The sequence below is a fragment of the Halichoerus grypus genome, chromosome 5 (assembly GCF_964656455.1).
Source record: "Halichoerus grypus chromosome 5, mHalGry1.hap1.1, whole genome shotgun sequence".
Taxonomy (NCBI): Eukaryota; Metazoa; Chordata; class Mammalia; order Carnivora; family Phocidae; genus Halichoerus; species Halichoerus grypus.
The window spans coordinates 82,056,548-82,076,626 of NC_135716.1; the positions used below are offsets into that span (position 1 = coordinate 82,056,548).

The following is a 20,079-nucleotide window of genomic DNA, read 5'->3' on the forward strand; positions in this document are numbered from 1 at the left end:
AAAGGAAATGCTCTCAGTTTTTCCCCATTGAGAATGGTATTCACTGTGGGCTTTTCCTAATGGCTTTTATGATATTGAGGTATGTTCCCTCTATCCCTACATTCTGAAGAGTTTTAATCAAGAAAGGATGCTATATTTGTCAAATGCTTTTTTCTGCATCTATTGAGAGGATCATTATGGTTCTTGTCCTTTCTTTTATTGATGTAGTGAGGATGTTGAACCACCCTTGCAACCCAGAAATAAATCCCACTTGGTCATGATGAATAATCCTTTTAATGTCCTGTTGGATCCTATTAGCTAGTATCTTGGTGAGAATTTTTGCATCCACGTTCATCAGGGATATTGGTCTGTAATTCTCCTTTTTGGTGGTAATTCTCATCTTTGTCTGGTTTGGGGATCAAGGTAATACTGGCCTCATAGAAAGAGTTTGGAAGTTTTCCTTCCATTTCTATTTTTTGAAACAGCTTCAGAAGAATAGGTATTAATTCTATTTTAAGTGTTTGGAAGAATTCCCCTGGGAAGCCATCCGGCCCTGGGCTCTTGTTTGTTGGGAGATTTTTCATTACTGCTTCAATTTCCTTGCTGGGTATGGGTCTGTTCAGGTTTTCTATTTCTTCCTGTTTCACTTTTGTAGTTTATACGTCTCTAGGAGTGCATCCATTTCTTCCAGATTGCCTAATTCGTTGGCATGTAGTTGCTCATAATATGTTCTTATAATTATTTGTATTTCTTTGGTGTTAGTTGAGATCTCTCCTCTTTCATTCATGATTTTATGTATGTGGGTTCTTTCTCTTTTCTTTTGGATAAGTCTGGCCAGGGGTTTATCAATCTTATTAATTCTTTCAAAGAACCAGCTCCTAGTTTCGTTGATCTGTTCTACTGTTCTTTTGGTTTCTATTTCATTGACTTCTGCTCTAATCTTAATTATTTCTCTTTTCCTGCTGGATTTAGGCTTTATTTGCTGTTCTTTCTCCAGCTCCTTTAGGTGTAAGGTTTGGTTGTGTATTTGAGACCTTTCTTGTTTCTTGAGAAAGGCTTGTATAGCTATATACTTCACTCTAGGACCACCTTTGCTGCATCCCAAAGGTTTTGAACAGTTGTGTTTTCGTTTTCATTTGTTTTCATGAATTTTTTAATTTCTTTAATTTCCTGGTTGACCTATTCATTCTTTAGTAGAATGCTCTTTAGCCTCTGTATATTTGAGTTCTTTCTAAATTTCCTCTTGTGATTGAGTTCCAGTTTCAAAACATTGTGGTCTGAAAATATGTAGGGAATAACCCTAATCTTTTGGTACTGGTTGAGATCTGATTTGTGACCCAGTATGTTCCATGTGCCCTTGAGAAGAATATGTATTCTGTTGCCTTAGAATAGAATGTCCTGAATATATCTGTGAAGTCCATCTGGTCCAGTGTATCATTCAAAGCCCTTGTTTCCTTGTTGATCTTCTGCTTAAAAGATCTGTCCATTGTAGTGAGTAGGGTGTTAAAATCCCCTAGTATTATTGTATTATTATTGAGGTGTTTCTTTTTGATTTTGTTATTAATAGGCTTATATAATTGGCTGCTCCCTTGTTAGGGGCATAAATATTTACAATTTTTAGATCTGCTTGTTGGTTAGACCCTTTATTATGATATAGTGTCCTTCCTCATTTCTTATTACAGTCTTTGTTTGAAAATATAATTTGTCTGATAAAGGATCGCAACCCAGCTTTCTTTTGATGTCCATTAGCATATAAATGGTTTTCCATCCCCTCTCTTTAAATCTGGAGGTGTCTTTGGGTCTAAAATGAGTCTCTTGCTGACAGCATATTGATGTATCTTGTTTTTTTATGAAATCTGATACCTTGTGTCTTTTGATTGGGGCATTTAGCCCATTTACATTCAGAGTAACTATTAAAATATATGAATTTAGTGCCTTGTATTACCTGTAAAGTGACAGTTACTTTATATTGTCTCTGTTCCTTTCTAGTCTATGCTACTTTAGGATCCCTTAGAGGATCCCTTTTAATATTTCTTGTAGGGTTGGTTTGGTGATCACAAATTCTTTAAGTTTGTTTGTCCTGGAAGCTTTTTATCTTTCTTTCTATTTTGAGTGACATCCTAGCTGGATAAAGTATTCTTGACTGCATATTTTCCTCATTTTGCACGCTGAATATATCATGCCTGTCCTTTCTGGCTTGCCTTGTGTCTGTGGATAGGTCTGATGCCAATCTAATGTTTCTACCCTTGTAGGTTACCGACCTCTTGTCCTGAGCTGCTTTCAGGGTTTTCTCTTTGTCTCTGAGATTTGTAAGTGTACTGTTATATGTTGGGGTGTTGACCTATTTTTATTGATATTGAGGGGGGTTCTCTGTGCCTCCTGGATTTTGATGCCCGTTTTCTTCCCCAAATTAGGGAAGTTCTCTGCTATAATTTGCTCCAATACACCTTCTACCCCTCTCTCTTTTTCCTCTTCTTCTGGGATCCCAATTATTCTAATATTGTTTCACTTGATGGTATCACTTATCTCTCGAATTCTCCCCTCGTGGTCCAGTGGTTGTTTATCTCTCTTTTTCTCAGCTTCTTTATTCTCCATCATTTGGTCTTCTCTATCACTAATTCTCTCTTCTGCCTAATTTATCCTATCAGTTAGAGCCTCCATTTTTTTTTATTGCATCTCACTAATAGCCTTTTTGATTTCAACCTCATTGGATTTTTTTTTTTTTAAGATTTTATTTATTTATTTGACAGAGAGAGACACAGCGAGAGAGGGAACACAAGCAGGGGGAGTGGAAGAGGGAGAAGCAGGCTTCCCACTGAGCAGGGAGCCCGATGCGGGGCTCGATCCCAGGACCCTGGGATCATGACCTGAGCCGAAGGCAGACGCTTAACGACTGAGCCACCCAGGCGCCCCTCAACCTCATTGGATTTTAGTTATTTTATTTCTCCAGAGAGGGATTCTCTAGTGTCTTCTATGCTTTTTTCAAGCCCAGCTAGTATCTTTATAATCGTTATTCTGAACTCTAGTTCCGACATCTTACTTATGCCCATACTGATTAGGTCCCTGGCAGTCAGTACTCTTTTTTGAGGTGAGTTTTTCTGACTTGTCATTCTATCCAGAGAAGAATAGATGAAGGAAAGAACAAAATACTAAAATGGCAACTATGACCACAGGGAAATCTACACTAAACAAATCAGACAAGACCTGAAACTGCAGAAAAGAAAAAGAGAGAGAGAGAATATAATCAGACAAGTGAGCAGAATAGAGTAATACACTGGATTCTGTGTGTATTTTGGTCTGTTTTTTTGGAAAACTAGATCGAAAATTGTAAAGAAAGAAAAACATTTATGTATAAAAATAAAGTTAAATACAATGAAAGGATAGAATGTAAGTGTAAAAATGGACATTAAAAGACAAGAAATAACAAAAGAGAAAGAAAACCAACAACAACAAAAAAGGAAGGGATATAAACAGACAGGTGAAGAGAATAGAGCAATACACTATCTCCTGAGTGTATTTTGGTCTTTTTGTTAGAAGAAACTACATCTCAAAATTGTAAAGAAAGAAAAACTTATATATACAAAAATAAAATTAAATACATTGAAAGCATAGAATGTAACTGTAATGATATTTACATTTGGAGTATTTACCCCAAAGATACAGATGTAAAAAGAAGGGGCACGTGCACCCCAATGTTCATAGCAGCAATGTCCACCATAGCCAAACTGTGGAATAAGCTGAGGTGTCCTTCAACAGATGAATGAATAAAGAAGATGTGGTTTATATATACAATGGAATATTAACCATCAGAAAGGATGAATACCTCCCATTTACATCAACATGGATGGAACTGGAGGGTATTATGCTAAGTGGAATAAGTCAATCAGAGAAAGACAATTATTATATGGTTTCACTCATATGTGGAATATAAGGAATAGTGCAGAGGACCATAGAGGAAGGGAGGGAAAACTGAATGGGAAGAAATCAGAGAGGGAGACAAACCATGAGAGACTTTGGACTCCAAGAAACAAACGGTGCAGAAGGGAGGGGGCGGGGGAATGGGGTAACCAGGTAATGGGTATTAAGGAGGGCACATGACGTGATGAGCACTGGATGTTATATGCAACTAATGAATCATTGAACATTATGTCATAAACTAATGATGTACTATACCTTGGATAATTGAATTTAAATTAGAGAAAAAAAAACCAAAAAAAGGAAGAAGACAAAGAAAAAAAAAGAAAACAACAAAAAAATTGAATATGATCAGACAGGTGAATAAAACAGAGCCATACACTAGATTTTGGGTGTATTTTGGTCTGTTACAAGAAACTGCATCCCAAAATTGTGAAGAAAGAAAAACTTACATATATACAAAAATGAGATTAAATACAATAAAGGGATAGAGTGTAAACATAAAAATGAAAATTAAAAAAGATTTTTAAAAAGGAGTTGATAAAGTAAGAAATTGGTTGAAAAGTAAAGAAAAAGTTAAAAAAAATTAAAATTGAAAAACTAAGGAATAATGGGGAAAAAGCCATGAATTCTATGTGCTGTATTCCCCTAGCACTGGAGTTTTGTAGTTCTCATTGATGGATAAACTTGGTCTTGGCTGGATGTTCTTGCTGATCTTCTGGGGGAGGGGCCTGTTGTGTTGATTTTCAAGTGTCTTTGCCCCAGGCGTAATTGTGCCGCCCTCGCCAGGGGCCCAGGCTAAGTAATCTGCTCCAGTTTGCTCTACGTGACTTTTGTTCCCTGAAGCCTTTCCACGGAACTTTAGAGGATGAGACTGAAAATGGTGTCCTCCTAATCTCCCACCCTGGAGTGGAAAGCTTAGAGGCCCCACTCCTCAGTGAGCCCTCAGAGAAAAGCAGTCAATCACTCCTGTTTCCTTGGTCCCTGGCCACACTCCATGCTCACCTGGCCTGTGACCGAGCATTTCTATCTCAGGCAGGGAGGAAGAGGGGTCTTGCCTGTCCTGCCGCTTGTTGGGCCCTTGCTCAGAGAGCAGTCACCCAACTGTGCTGCAGTTCACGGTTTATGGTAATACGGAGCTGAGAGCCCACTCCTGGGCTCACTCTTTGCAGCAGCTTCCCTGCTGCAATGCCTGGGAGCTCTGGCGCACTCAGGCACCCCAGTCTTCCTGTAACCCAAAAGTCCTGAGACCACACTGTCCCAGCTAGGGTTCCACCCCTGCTTAGCAGCCTGAGTGATGTCCCTCACCAGAGCAGACTTCTAAAAGTTCCTACTTTGTGCTCCACCGTTATATCACTTGCCAGTAGGTGGCTGATGGAGATTCCCTCCCGCTAAGGTCTATCTTTCCATATATCGCCTTGGATTCATTTCTCAACTCCTACCTTGCAGAAAGTGGTCACTTCTATTTGTAGAGTTGCAGCTATTCTTTTCTTAGATCTCTGGTTGAGTTTGCAGGTATTCAGAATGATTTGATAGCTATCTAGCTGAATTCCTGGGACCAGATGAAATTAAGGTCTCCTACTCCTCCTCCATCTTGGACTTTTTTCTGCCTATTTCTTGACTGGAGTTTTTAGTTTTCGGGTGTTGAGCTTGATAAGTTCTTTATAGGTTTTGGATACTAGCCCTTGGATAAGTCATTTGAAAATACCTTCACCCATTGCATATGTTGCCCTTTAGTTTTATTGACTGTTTCCTTGGCTGTGCAAAAGCTTTTTATCTTGATAAAGTCCCAATAGTTCATTTTTGCCTTTGTTTCCCTTGCCTTGAGGATTTGTCTAACAAGAAATAGCTGTGGCCTAGGTCAAAGAAGTTGCTTACCTGTGTTCTCCTCTAGGATTTTGATGCATTCCTGTCTCACATTTAGGGCTCCCATCCATTTGGAGTTTATTTTTGTGTATGGTATAAGAAAGTGTCCAGGTTCATTCTTTTGTGTGTTATTTAACATAGTCCTGGAAGATCTGGCCTTAGAATCTAGTTGAAACTGCACTGTGCTTAAAACCATGTGTCAAGTCCCTTCATTATTCCCTTCATTAAAATATGAGTGTTGTAATGTGATATAAGTGATATAACGTGTAGAACAACTAGGAAAAATCCATGTGTTTACCTCCTTGAAATGACACTCTGCTCAAAGTGTCCTTCAAGTAATGTCTTTTTTCTTTTGAACCTTTTGTGAAGACACATTAGTGAAAAAATGTGCTTAACTCCTTGAGACTACTCTGTGCTTAAAGCATCATTTAAGTAACAACTTTCTTTTTCACATATATGTTCATAAACTTATGTGTATAAGCCCTAGAAATTGGCCTTGTATTTAATTCCTTGAAACTATAATGTACTTAAAACATCTTCAAGTAACGTCAGTCTCATAAAGTTAAGCAGTATTTTCACACCTGTAGTTTTAACACAAGGAAATGGCTTTGTCCTTATTCTCTTGAAACTACACTGTTTTTAACCATACTCCAAGCAACATCTTGCTTTCCTTAGAATATAAGTGTTTTTAACCTATGTGAATAAGACTACTAAAAGCCATTTGTTGAACTCCTTGTACCATCACTGTGCTTAAACCACTTGCCAAGGAACATCTTCCTTTCATGAAGATATATTTTTTCACTAAGATGTAAACCAACTGAGCCACCCAGGTGCCCCTGTAAGTGTTTTTAAACTTATGTGTATAAATACAAGGGAAAAGGCATGTGTTTAACTCCTTGAAACTACGTTATGTTTAAAGTGTCCCTAAAGTAACATCTTTCTTTCATTAAGACATAAGAACTTTTTGTGCTGGGTTTCCAAGATGGTGGAGTAGTAGGGGGATCTGGAACTTGCCTTGTCCTTTGAATACAACTAGATCAATATCCAACTATTTTGAACAACTAGGAAGGGGATAGGAGGAGTAAGAAAACAATCTGCACAGTTAGAGGGAGAGAATTTGGCAGAGGCGAGGTTCAGAGTCCTGAATTGGGGGATTGGGAAGCCACATGGCTGGGAAGGGGAGGAAGCCTGGTTCACAGAAAGTCAGGAAGAGGGAGCAAGTTGGAAAGAGTGCAGCGGGTTGTGACCACACAATAAGCTGAGGTGAGGAGATCCCTTGGGTTACTCAGGGAGAGATTGCTGCCCTTCCTGGAGGGCATTTGGAAGTGTGTATTTGGCCTCACCCAAGACAAAAGGCCAGCCTGGGAGTCATGGAGCAGAGCTCAGCAGCAGGGTCAGAGGGGGTGCTCAGAGGGCAGGAAACCTCTTAACTTTTCAGTGTGAGTCACAGTAGGTTCACAATTCTGTGTGCTTACCCATTGGCCACTTCTCTGGGGTGAACTGAGCAGAGCGCAGAGACTGGGGAAGATTGCAGTTTAACCTAGCCACCCATTTTGCTGTGAGCCACAATAGACTTAAACCTTTGTGCACAAAGATGTTATTTGAAAGATGCTCTCTACACAGTGTTGTTTCAATGAGTTAGGTATAAGGCACATTCCCTACACTACCACACATACATTTGATAAGGCTACTATCTTCATGATAGATATTAGTTGTAAGATGCTTTTCTACACAGTGATGTTTGGATGAGGGAAATAGTGGCACATTCTCTATGTTTCCACAGATATATTGAAAAATGCTTCCATCTTCATGAATGAGGATGTCAGTTGAAAGATGCTTTCTACAGGATGCTCTTTCTTTTTCCTTTCTTTTTTTTTTTTTTTCTAATTTAAATTCAGTTAGCCAAGGTATAGTACATAGGGTACTGTTTCATTGACTTAAGTACATGGCACTTTCCTTATGTTTCCACACATACATTTGAAAGTACTTCCATCTTCGTGAAAGAAGATGTTAGTCGAAAGATGCTTTTTACATAATGTTGTTTCAATGAGTCAAGTATATGGCACTTTTCTTATGCCTCAACCCGTATATTTGAAAACGCTATTATCTTCATGAAAGAAGATGTCATTTGCAAGATGCTTTCTACACTGTGCCATTTCATTGAGTTTAGTATTTTGCACTTTCCTTAGGCATCCACAGATACATGTGAAAATACTTCTATCTGCACGAACCCTGATGTCCGTTGAAAGATGCTTCCCACACAGTGTTGTTTGAAGGAGTCAAGTCTATAGCAGCTGCCTTATACTTCCACTCATACATTTGAAAACACTTCTTTTTTTTTTTTTTTTAAAGATTTTATTTATTTATTTGACAGAGAGAGAATGAGAGAGAGAGCACATGAGAGGGGGGAAGGTCAGAGGGAGAAGCAGACTCCCTGCCGAGCAGGGAGCCCGATGCGGGACTCGATCCAGGGACTCCAGGATCATGACCTGAGCCGAAGGCAGTCGCTTAACCAACTGAGCCACCCAGGCGCCCTGAAAACACTTCTAACTTCATAAAAGAAGATGTTAGTTGAAGGACGCCTTCCCCACAGTGTTGTTTCATGGAGATAATTATTTGAGACTTTCTTTATGCATCCACACAGACACTGGAAAACATATCTTAATGAAAGAAGATGTGAATGAAGGGTGCCTTACACCCCCTTTGGTTGCAGTGAGTTAAATATATGGAAGTTTCTTTATGCTTCACACAGACATTTGAAAATGTTTCTATAATCAGATAGAACCTGTTAGCTGAAAGATGCTTTCTACACAGTGTTGTTTCATTAAGTATATTGAGACCTCCTTATGCTTCCACAGATACATTTGAAAGCACTTGTATCATAATGAAAGAAGACATTAGTTGAAAGATGCTTTCTACACAGTGCTGTTTGATTCCAGTATATGGCACTTTCCTTATACATCCCCACACATACATCAGTAAACACACCAAACTGCATGAAATCACAAGATTTAGCCCAAGATTACATGAGATCTGGTGAAGGCAAGAGGTGGCTTATCCTGCTGACACACACACAGATAGCCTTAACATGTCGAATGCCTCGAAAAGCCCCCCTGGAAGCCTGCCTGTGTTTTCACATGTCCAGCTCTTGGGCCGGTTTTCCTGAAACTTTGTGATATTTGTTCATAGATCGCATGAGATTAGCCCTGAGAACTCATGAGATTTGGGTCAAGGTGTCATGGGCTGTGGCCTGAGATCCAGTGCAAATTTCCCCATGATTTCCTGAGCTCAACCAAAAGAAAGAGGTGGCTTCTGTCTGCAGGTGGTGACTCTCACACAAACTGTCCTGAAAAGTTGAAAGCCTGGGACAGCACCCAGGGAGCCTTCCTGGGTGTACAGATGAGCCAGCTCCCAGGCTCCTGGCCTCTTCCTGTAACTGATGCCTTCCCATGTCTCTCCCTTCTCACGTAATGTCAGTAAGGGACCTCGAGCCCATTCATCCATAATTCAGTGCTGGGTTTGGACCCCAACATCTAAATGGCATCTGTGGGCTTTGTGGAATGCCAGGTGTTCCCACGGTCCCCCAGACAGGAATGTCCAATGGCTAGCTATTATGCTGCACAAGCATCAAGGTTAGGCATTTCCTACCCCTGCTGAGTTCCGGAGAGACTTCTCCCCAGGTCTCATGGGATTTAGTTATAGATCTTGAGAGACATGCCCTGATGTCTCAGGGGATTTTGGCCCATTTCCATGGAGTGGACGTTGATCTCACCAGATTTGTCAGAGTACTCCTGAGATTTAGAATGAGGATTCCTGAGAGACAGCCAGAGAATTCTGAGATTGGCCCCAGATTACTTGAGATCCTGCTAAAGAAAGAGTTATATTTTCTTTTTATTCTGGGGTGTTGTGAGGTAAACACGGAGAGCTTAATGTGTTCAAAGACTGGGACTGCCCCCAGGGAGCCTGCCTCTGTGTTCACATGTCCTTCCCTAGGGCACATTTCTTCTGCCTTCTCCTCTTATCCTCCTGTTTCTATCTCCTCTGGTTTAGTGTGAACAAGGGTCCACAAGGATGATTCATGCTGAATTCGATGCTGCCTTCTTAACTGCTCTTCACCCAGGATGCTGAAACACCAGGGATTTAGGTGTGAGATACCTCGGTCTTCTTGCAGGTCATGTCTGGGACCCATTAGGAAACCGGTCAAATTGGAAGTTCTGCCCAGTCCTGGCATGTGCATCCCCTACTGACAAAGAGCTCCAATCAGGCTCTGCTAGGGAGTGCCAGATCCTCCCAAGTGCCGTGAAGTTTGGCCACAGACCCATCGGGGTTTAGCTCTAGATTTAAATGGCTGGGCATGAGATCTCATGAGATATGGATGAGATCTCATGAGATTTGGACCTAGATCTTGGGGGATTTGGATGAGCTCTCCTGAGATTTGGACCCAGACCTCACGAGATTTTCCCCAAGATGGTGTGAGGTCTGGCTCTAGAAAGAGGTATATTTTCTTTCATTTCTGGGGTGTTGCGATGCTAATAATTTGAAAGCCTGGGAAAGCCCCAGAGAGCATGCCTTTGTGCTCATTTGTCCTGCTTGGGGTCCCCTTGCTTCTTCCTTCCACTCCAGCTCCCCTGTTTCTATCACCTCTGGTTGAACATGAATAAGAATCCACCAAGCCCATTCATCTGACTTCTGCTCCCTTCGTACATACTCTTCACCCAGGATGCTGAAACACCATGGATTTGGAGTGAGGCACTTTGTGTTTTCCCTGCACGTCGTGTCTGGGGCCAAGTAGGTACTATTCAAGTTCTGCCACATCATGGCATGAGCCATCCCTACTGACATAAGGATCACAATTTAGGCTCTGCTAAAGAGTTCCAGATACTCCCAAGGGCCCGGTAGATTGGCCTCAATGGCTGGGCCTATGGTCTCATGAGATTTGGAGGAGATCTCACAAGATTTGAACTGAGGTCTCCCGAGATTTTCCCCCAAGATCACCTGAGGCCCAGGAAAGAAAGAGGTAACTTTTCTTTTTTGCTGAGGGGTTGTGAGGTGAAGACATACAGCTTTAATATTTTCAAAGCCTGGGTATGCCTCAGGGAGCCTACCTGTGTGCTCACTTGTCATGCTCGGGGTCAGGAGGTGGGGGAAGGGGACATTGCTTCTTCACTCCAGTGGTGCTTTCCTGTTTCTATCACCTCTGTTTGAGGGTGATTAAGAGTACACAAGGCACATTCTTCCTGAATTCAATGCTTCCATCATAGCTGCTCTTGACCAGGATGCTGAAACCCCAGGGGTATGTGGGAGACACCTTGTGGCTTCCAGCAGGTCAGGTCTGGGACCAATTATTCACCCTGACATTGGAAGTTCTGCATAATCCTGGCATGTGCATTCAGTACTGACATAAGGAGTGCCAAGAAGGCTCTGCTAGGGAGTGCCAGTTCCCCCCAATGGCCTGGGTGTTTGGCCACAGATCCATCAGGTTTTGGCTCTAGATGTCAATGGCTGGGCCCAAGATATCATAAGATTTGGATGAGATCTCACAAGGTTTGGCTAGAAATCTCTTGAGATGTGGGTGGGATCTGATGAGATTTAGACTGAGATCTCAGGAGATTTGGAAGAGATCCCATGAGATTTGGACTGAGTTCTCACGAGATTTGGACTGAGTACTCACGAGATTTGGACTGAGATCTGGAGAGATTTAGATGAGATCTCATGAGTTTTAGACAGACCTCACCAGATTTACCCCCAAATCACCTGAGGTCTGGCGAAGGGAAAAGTATATTTTCTTTTTTTTTTTTTTTTTCCTGGGGCATTGTGAAGCTAATACAGACAACCTTAAAGTTTTGAAAGCCTGGGAAAGCCCCCAGGGACCCTACCTCTCTTTTCACCAGTCCTGCTTTCGGGCCTTTTGCTTTTTCCTTCCCCTACTGCCTCCTGTTTCTCTCACCTCTGGATGAGAATGAGTAAGAATCCACTGTGCCCATTCATCCTGAATCAATGCTCCCTTCTTACCTGCTTGAAGGTGGGATGCTTAAACACCAGATATTTAGGTGTGAGAGACACTTTGTGTCTTCCTGAAGGTCGTGTCTGGGACCAATTATGAAAGTAGAATTCTGCCCCATCCTAACGTGCATTCCCTACTGACATAAAGAGTGCCAAGAAGGCTCTGCTAGGGAGTGCCAGTTCTCCCCAAGGGCCAGGGTGTTTGGCCACAGATCCATCAGGTTTTGGCCCTAGGTGTCAATGGCTGGGCCCAAGATATCACGAGATTTGGATGAGATCTCTAAAGATTTGGACTGAGATCTCACAAGATTTTCCCCAAGATCATGTGATGTCCGGCTACAGAAAGAGGTATCTTTTCATTTTTCTTTTTTTCTGGGTGGTTGTGCAGTTAATACAGACAGCCTTAATGTTTTCAATGCCTGGGAAAGCCTTTGTGCTCACTTGTCTTGCTTGGGAGGTACATTGCTTCTTCCTTCTCCTCCTGCCCTCCTCATTCTTCATTTGGGTTTAGTGTGAATAAGTGTTCACCAGGCCCATTCATTCTGAATTCAGTGCTCCCTTATTACCCCCTCTTCCCCCAGGATGTTGCGATACCAGGGATTTAGGTATGAGACAGCTTATTTCTTTCTTCACGTTGTGCCTTGGAGCATTTTTAAACTGGAGATATTGGACGTTGTGCCCACTTCTGGCATGTGCCAACCCTACTTACCTAAGGGGCACAAAGCAGGTTCTGCTAGGGAGTGCCAGTTCCATCCAAGGGCCTGAGAGCTTTGGCCAGAAACCTCACAAGTTTTGGCCCTAGACCTCACTGGCTGGCCCAAGGTCTCATGGGGCTTGAATGACATCTCACAAGATTTGGACTGAGATCACATGAGATTTGCCCCAAGATCGCATGAGATCTGGCAAAGCCAGGAGCTGGCTTCTTCCTGCAGTTGGTGAATCTCACACAGTCTGTCCTGAAAGGTCGAATGCCTAGGATAGCTCCCAGGGAGTCTTCCTTTGTGTTCAGATGAGCCAGCTCTCAGGCTCCTTGACTCTTCCTGTAACTAAAACCCTTCAGTGTCTCTCCCTTCTCACGTAAAGTCAGGAAGGTTCCTCGAGCCCATTCATCCCTATTTCAGTGCTCTGTTTGGACCTCAACATCAGAATGGCATCTGTGGGCTTTGTGGAATGCCAGGTGTTCCCAATTTCCCCAGACAGGAATGTCCCTGTGCTAGTGATTATGCTGCCCAGGCATCTTCTCCCACTCTTTACGTTGTCTTTTGGTTTTGTCGACTATTTCCTTTGCTGTGCAAAGACAATTTATCTTGATGAAGTCCCAGTTGTTCACTTTGGGTTTTGTTTCCTTTGCCTTTGGAGACGTGTCTAGCAAGAATTTGTCAAACAGGTTGCTGCGTGTGTTCTCCCCCAGGATTATGAAAAGAGGCTCAGCTCAATATCACTCGACATCAGGGAAATACAAATCAAAACCACAGTGAGATACCACCTCACACCAATCAGAATGGATAAAATGAACAACTGTGGAAACAACAGATGTTGGTGGGGATGTGGAGAAAGGGGAACCATCTTAAAGTGTTGGTGGGAATGCAAATTGGTGCAGCCCTCTGGAAAACTGTATGGAGTTTCCTCAAAATGTTACAAATAGAGCTACCCTATGACCCGTTGATTGCATGCCTAGGTGTTTATCCAAAGGATGCACACATACTGATTTGAAAGGGCATGTGCACCCCATTGTTTATGGCAGCAATGTCCACAATACCCAAACAAATTCCCTATTCCCAATTTTATTGTGGATTTTTGGCCTTCCTTGTACCATTTCCATCCCCTTGCTGATTTTTTATTTAGGGTTGATTTACATATGGGGGCCTGGGGGATTTTACCCACATAGCCAGCACCCAAGGATTGGTTGTGAGTTCCCACTTCGGTCCTGTACTATATGAGAGCATCCATGTCTGATATCCCAAAGGAAAGGTGGCCATCCTCTCCTTGAGCTTGAGATGCTCCTTCTGAAGAACAGAACTGTCACCAATATGCTGCATGCTGAAGGATCTGGTGAGTTCAGGAAGTGCCCTTTCAAGGCATATTGCACCATGGCCTGCATCCAAAAGCTTGAGCATCAGCTGGGAGTCCCAACGTACTATACCTGAATCACTGCAGCCTCTATCCATTCATGGGAAGAGCAATTAAAAGAAGCTAACACCAGATTTCCCTCTCTTTCTGAAGGAAGAATGCAGAATTCTTGCTGACAGGGCTCCCAGGTGTAGGCAATGGAGATTCCCCACCCCCCCACCCCCACCGCAGTCACCCAAGCCCACAGTTGTTTCTCATTCCTGGGAATGAGAATTGGGTTGCTAGGAGATTGTCCTAGTCACTTCATTAAAAACATTATGTCTCATCTCACCTCTAATAAACACATTTGGCTCACCATATATCTATTTCCATCCTCTTGCACTTTTTCAGTCTAGGTTCACCCTGTGGGCTATTCAAATCCAGTGTCTCAGAGCAATATCCTCTTCTTTAAACTGGGAAGTCTGGAAGATTCCTTGTGACTGTGGGGAAGTGTGGGCCATGGGGCCCCCTTGAAATTTAGTTTCAGAACTATATTTGCATGAGGAGACCTAAGGCATTTGAAGGTTCCAAACAGTGAATGTGTGTGTGTGTGTGTGTAGGCTTGGTCAGAGGATTTTAGAAGGTGCTGGCCTTACTTCTTGGGTAAGGAGAAAAAACTAGACATCTCATTACAGATTTAGCCCATTCCCATTTTAAATGTAGATTATTGGCCCTTCTTATATACATTCCTATAGTCTTGCTGATTTTCTATCTAGCTCTTTGTTCACATTCGGGCTGGAAGGTGCTTTTACTCACAGCCAGCACCTAGGGATTTCTGGTGAGTTCCCCTTCTAGTCCTCTGTGAAGTGAGAGAATTAGTGTCTGTTATGCAAATAAAAAAATGGTTGGTCCTCTTGTCCCTGAGCCTGTGTGGCTGCCTTGGGTAAATGTGTGGATGGGTGGTCAGGGCACATCTCTCCCCAAACTGATTGAGAAGCCTTCATTCTGGAGAACCTAGTTTGAAAAAAGATCAAAGGAATGGAAATGGACACCGAGGGAATGAGGACTTTCTTAGTGTTGAGAATAAAATAATGTTGAGAATAAACTGTCTAACAAAATCTCTTTGCAAGCTGGCAGTCTCAGGACTAAGAAAGGCCTGTTGGCTCAGGCAATGGGAAACCTCCTTTGGCTACATCTGGGGGCCAAGTAAGCAAGAGGCCTTCATTCTTCATTCTGGATTTGGATTTCTCTTGCCTTTCCTCTTGTGGGAAATATACACAAGTTATTTAGGGTTACCACATTGGTTCTCCCAGCTGATGATGTATTTGGAAATGGTCATTGGAGCAGTATTCCTTGAAAGAGCTCTTTCTACACTGACCAGGTCTTGGAGCATAGTGCACATGTATGATCTCTTTGCTCTTCAGAATGAAGACATCTCTGTCACCCAGGGGAGGAAGACAAGCTGGCTACCAATCACAGCATTTAAAACAGCAGGACAAGAACCAAGCACTCAGAGGCAGGAGGGGAATCTTTCCTTTTGGCTCTCAGATACTTATTGCTCTCACATAACAGAGGATCCGAGTGGGAACTTGCCACCGACACTGGGCACTGGCTGTGTGATGCCTACCCTATTACCCCTAAATGTAAACCAACCTAGGCTACAAAAACAAAAAGAGGATGGATGGGAATGGCTCAAATTTCCACACCAATTATGCTCGCTTAACACACAAACAAACTGAGAACTCGTCAAAATCTTCAGATGATGGCAGTGTGAGTGAGCGCTCCATCAGCCCTGAATGTGAGCAAAGACCTAGTTAGAAATACGGAAGATTGTGGGAATGTCTACTAAGAGGTTCCACGTTCTACATTTCACACAGGAATGGGAAAAAAACAAAAACAAAAAACCTGGGAAGGAGCGAACTAACTGTTTCCCATAGCCCCAGGAATGAGGCCACCTCCCACCCAAACCCTATAGTTTGGCCTACACACAAACATTTTCTGCTGAGCCCCTTCAAACACCCAAAGTTTCCTGATGTCCAAATTGTTCTGAAACCAAATTTTTAGGGGCCCTGTGGCACAACATATTCCACAGTCCTAAGAACTCTGCCTGAGTCCCCACTTTAAAGCAGAGGACATTGCTCTGAGACACTGGCTCGGAAGGGTCCCTTGGGTTAATCTAGTTTCAGATAAAAAGAAAAGGGTAAGGGCACCTGGTTGGCTCAGGGGGTTAAGCATCCGACTCTTGGTTACAGCTGAGGTCACGATCTCATGGGTTGTGGGATGGAGCCCCATGTCCGGCTCTGTGCTCAGCGGGAAGTCTACTTGAAGATTCTCATTCTGCCCCTCCCCCAACTCATGTGCACTCTCTATCCCTCTCTCTCAAATAAATAAATGAACCCTAAAAAAGAATAAAAGGGTCAAAATGAATACACCAAAGGTTAAAGTTCATTATGAGAGATGAGAATGGCCTAATGTGGTGAACAGAGTTGCACCATCTCCTGACAAGACCATCTCCTGGCAAGACGGCCACCTCCAGAATAGCTGACATCTGTGAACTTGGGCAAAGAGAAATCGCCATTGTTTACATATGGGAACCCTGTCAGCAAGAGACCTACATTCTCCCCTCAGAAAGAGAGGGAAAGCTTCTGGACTTAGCTGTTTTCCCTACCTGTCTCACTGGTGGATAGAGACAGCAGGAGGAGTTCAACAATGCCATGTAGGTGCATGCCACTGATGCTCAAGTGTTTAGGATGGGACCTTGGTGCAGGATGCCTTGAAAGGGCATTTTCTGCACTAACCAGGTCCTGGAGCATATGGCATATGCACGGCTTATCTGCTCTTCATATTGAAGGCATCTGGATCAGCCAGGGGAGGGAAGGAAACTGATTATTGGGCACTATGCTTACACCAGCCATCCAAGCAAGTGCTCAGGAACATGAATGCCATTGTTCTTTTGGGATATCAGACACTGATTGCTCTCCCTTACCACTGGATCAGAGTGGGAACTTGACACCAATCCTTGGGTGCTGGCTGTATGGGAGCCCCACCACCCCTGGATGGGAACGAGGCCTGGTTAGAAATTATGCAACAATATGGGAATGGCTACAAAAAGAGTTAAGTTCTACATTTCAAAGAGGAATGGGAAATATCGGGGGAGGTGTCTTCACGTCCATTTGACCCAGAGATGAGACCAGCTCTTTTCCCAAGAGGGATGGCCCAGCCTACACACAAACTTTCCTTGCTGGGCAATGCCATGGGAGGCAAAGACAGCAAGTCAGGGGGCAATCATTGAACAGGGCCTGCTACTCACACAGTGCTGGGAATAGAGAAGATAGACGAGCAAAAGGAACCCTCCTAATTCCCGAGGCATAGGGTGGAGGACTCAGGGAGGTCTTGCCATAGTACTGGCAACTCGTTAGCCCTCCACAGAGCACTGCTCTGGACCACTGAACAAATCATTAAAGCAACACCAGAAATGATCATGCTGTTTCCAAGTAACTTATATGGGTCTCTGTACAAAGCTCAATATTACAGAAAACAAAAACATCCAGCAACTAATAAGGTAACCTTCATACTGTCTGGCATTCCATCCAACAGTCTGAGGTATGCAGAGAAGCAGGGGAAATGAGCCCTTATGGGGATCATTCATTCATTCATCTGAAAATGACCCAGAGCTGACACAGACGTGAGAATCACCCAAGAAGGACAAGAAAGCATTTCTTAAAACTGCATCCCATTGGTTCAAAACATTCAACAGATACATGGAAAATGTAAAAAAGAAGACTCAATCTCACGTTAAGAGATGGAAACCACAATGTCTGAAAGGAAATGTACTGTGAGGGGCTGACGACAATTAGAGAAAACAGAAGAAAAAAGTTTGATAGGAATTCTGTGGAATCTGCAGATCGTGGTGTTGCCTTCTTAACCACCTTAACCCTTCCAATCCATGAATACAGGTTGTCTTTCCACTTCTTTAGGTCTTCTTTACTCTCTTGCAGCAATGTTGTATAGTTTTCAATGTACAGGTTTTGCACATCATTGACTCAATTATTCTTAGATACTGTATTCTGGTGGGTGCTATTGTACATGGAATTGTTTTTTTAGTTTCCTTTTCCGATTGTTCACTGCTAGTGTATAGAAACACCTGATTTTGTCTGTCTTGTACCCTACAACTCTGCTGAATTAGATTATGGACTCTAGTAGCTGGGGGGTGTGTGTGTGTACATGTGTGCGTATGTATTTGGTATTTTTCTCTATATAGGAGCATATCATCTGAAAATACAGATACAAATTGTCCCTTGAAAAACCTGTGGGTTAGGGGTACAGATTCCCACAATTGAATATCTGTGTATAACTTATGACTCCCCCAAAACATAACTACTAATACCCTACTGAAGCCTTACATATAACAAAAAGTTCATTAACACATATTTTGTATGTTACTTGTATCATATACTTTATTCTTAGGATACAGTGAATTAGAGTGAAAATGTTATTGAGAAAATCATAAGGAAGAGAAAATACATTTACACTACTATACTATATTTATCCAAAAAAATCCACCTATAAGTGGACATATATTGTTCAATTCAATTTGAAACAACGTTGTTCAATTCAAATCAAACACATATTGTTCCCCAGTCAACTATAGTCTTATTGCTTCCTTTTCAAATGTTTTCCCCTCACCTTCAGGTTTTTAAAATTGATTTATAGTTGATACACCATGTGACATCAGTTTCACATGACAACATAGTGATTGGATAATCTATAAATTATGTTATGCTGACTAGAAGTGTAGCTACACTCTGTCACCATGCAGAGCTGTTATCGTACCACCGAGTATATAATATGAGATCTATCCTCTTAACATTTTTTTGAATCTTCACTGTGGATGATGTTTTGACAGAGTGTAGAATTCTATGCTCTACCCCTCCCCCCACCACTACCATGGGCCATCTTAGGAGGTTCCCTATTTTAGGTCATCTCAGCCCCGATCTTGGACCAGGATGCTCAGCCTAGACCACAGAAATACAGATCAGCCAAAACCCTTCTTTGCAAGCCCAGCTCCAATTTGAAGGACCAGGGTGACTTCACCAGGATGAAGACCCAGGAGCTGGCCCTATATAGGCAGTCAGAAAAGGGCAGTTCCCCCTAAACCCAGCCCAAACTCCCCCATTTTGACTTAGGAGAAGGTTAATGGCACCACAGGCACTTTTCCCTATGCTGAGCTGGGGAAGGGAGCCTCAGTGCCAGTGCAGGAGGGAGCATCAAAAGGAACCTTTGCCTGTTAACCTAAAGGTTGAGGGGTAGAGTCCACCCAGGGGACCAAGCCTACTTAAGATCCATCTAGATCTTGCCAGCTGCTTTTATGTGTCCTACAGCCCTCACTTCCTCCCTGAATCTCCAGCCAGCTCCTCCCCGCCCCCCTTGGGGGAGGGAGGAAGGAGAAAGGACGCTGACTTGTGTTCTGTGGGAAGTGAAAGAAAGCACCTTTGCCTGGTACTGAAATGTAAGCAGAGATACTGAAGGGCTCTGGTGGGCACTCAGCGCACTGCTCTATGAGAGACACCAGGAAAAAACCCGACACCCAAGATGTTCTTTATGACCTGCCGACAGAAACTCTCCCGTGCATTTCTGATGAGAAACAGCGGAAGCCAGCTTCTCAAGGAAGGCGGCGGCACCCACCTCCCTGTATTGGTGTCGCCATGGTCAAGGATGTGGTCCTCCAAAGTGAGAGAAAAAAAAAAAGGCAAATAGAAACCGTTAGACATCCATCTCCAGGGGAGAGTGCAAACGCAGTCCCCTACTATCACAATTCATGCAGTCAAGTTTCCCACATTTGGGGAAATCATAGGGCAGCGCCTCTGCAGTGCAACGAACAAGTCTCACTCTGGGAAAACCACCTGCCAGGTAAGAATGACTCACTCCGCCTCTGCCCCACACCAGCCTCACCCGCCTTCCACCATACACACACGCTCACTCGCCTAGCTACACCCCAAAGCCCTCACACCCACTCCTGTCCCAAGCATCCTCACCCTCCACACAAGTCTTCCTAATACAGTGTAAGGAACAGCTCTGCTACTTCCACAGCCCCGAAATTCTACCGCAGAGAACCGCACCCCAACGTTGTCTGATTTACATCAGACACGCCCCATCCATGACATCAAGGGCCTTGCTTCCGTCCCTCCCCCACCCCAATCCCGTCTCCCTGCCCCCAGCTACCCTCTCACCTTGGATTTCAGTTCTGATGCCCCTCCTCCTCCTCCT

At 43.1% G+C, this 20,079-nt stretch overlaps 1 pseudogene; it reads right to left on the reverse strand.

The window, feature by feature from the left end:
• Nucleotides 1-19,590: 19,590 nt before the first annotated feature.
• On the reverse strand, nt 19,591-19,730 carry LOC118531135 (U1 spliceosomal RNA; annotated as a pseudogene).
• Between the last annotated feature and the right edge of the window lie 349 nt (nt 19,731-20,079).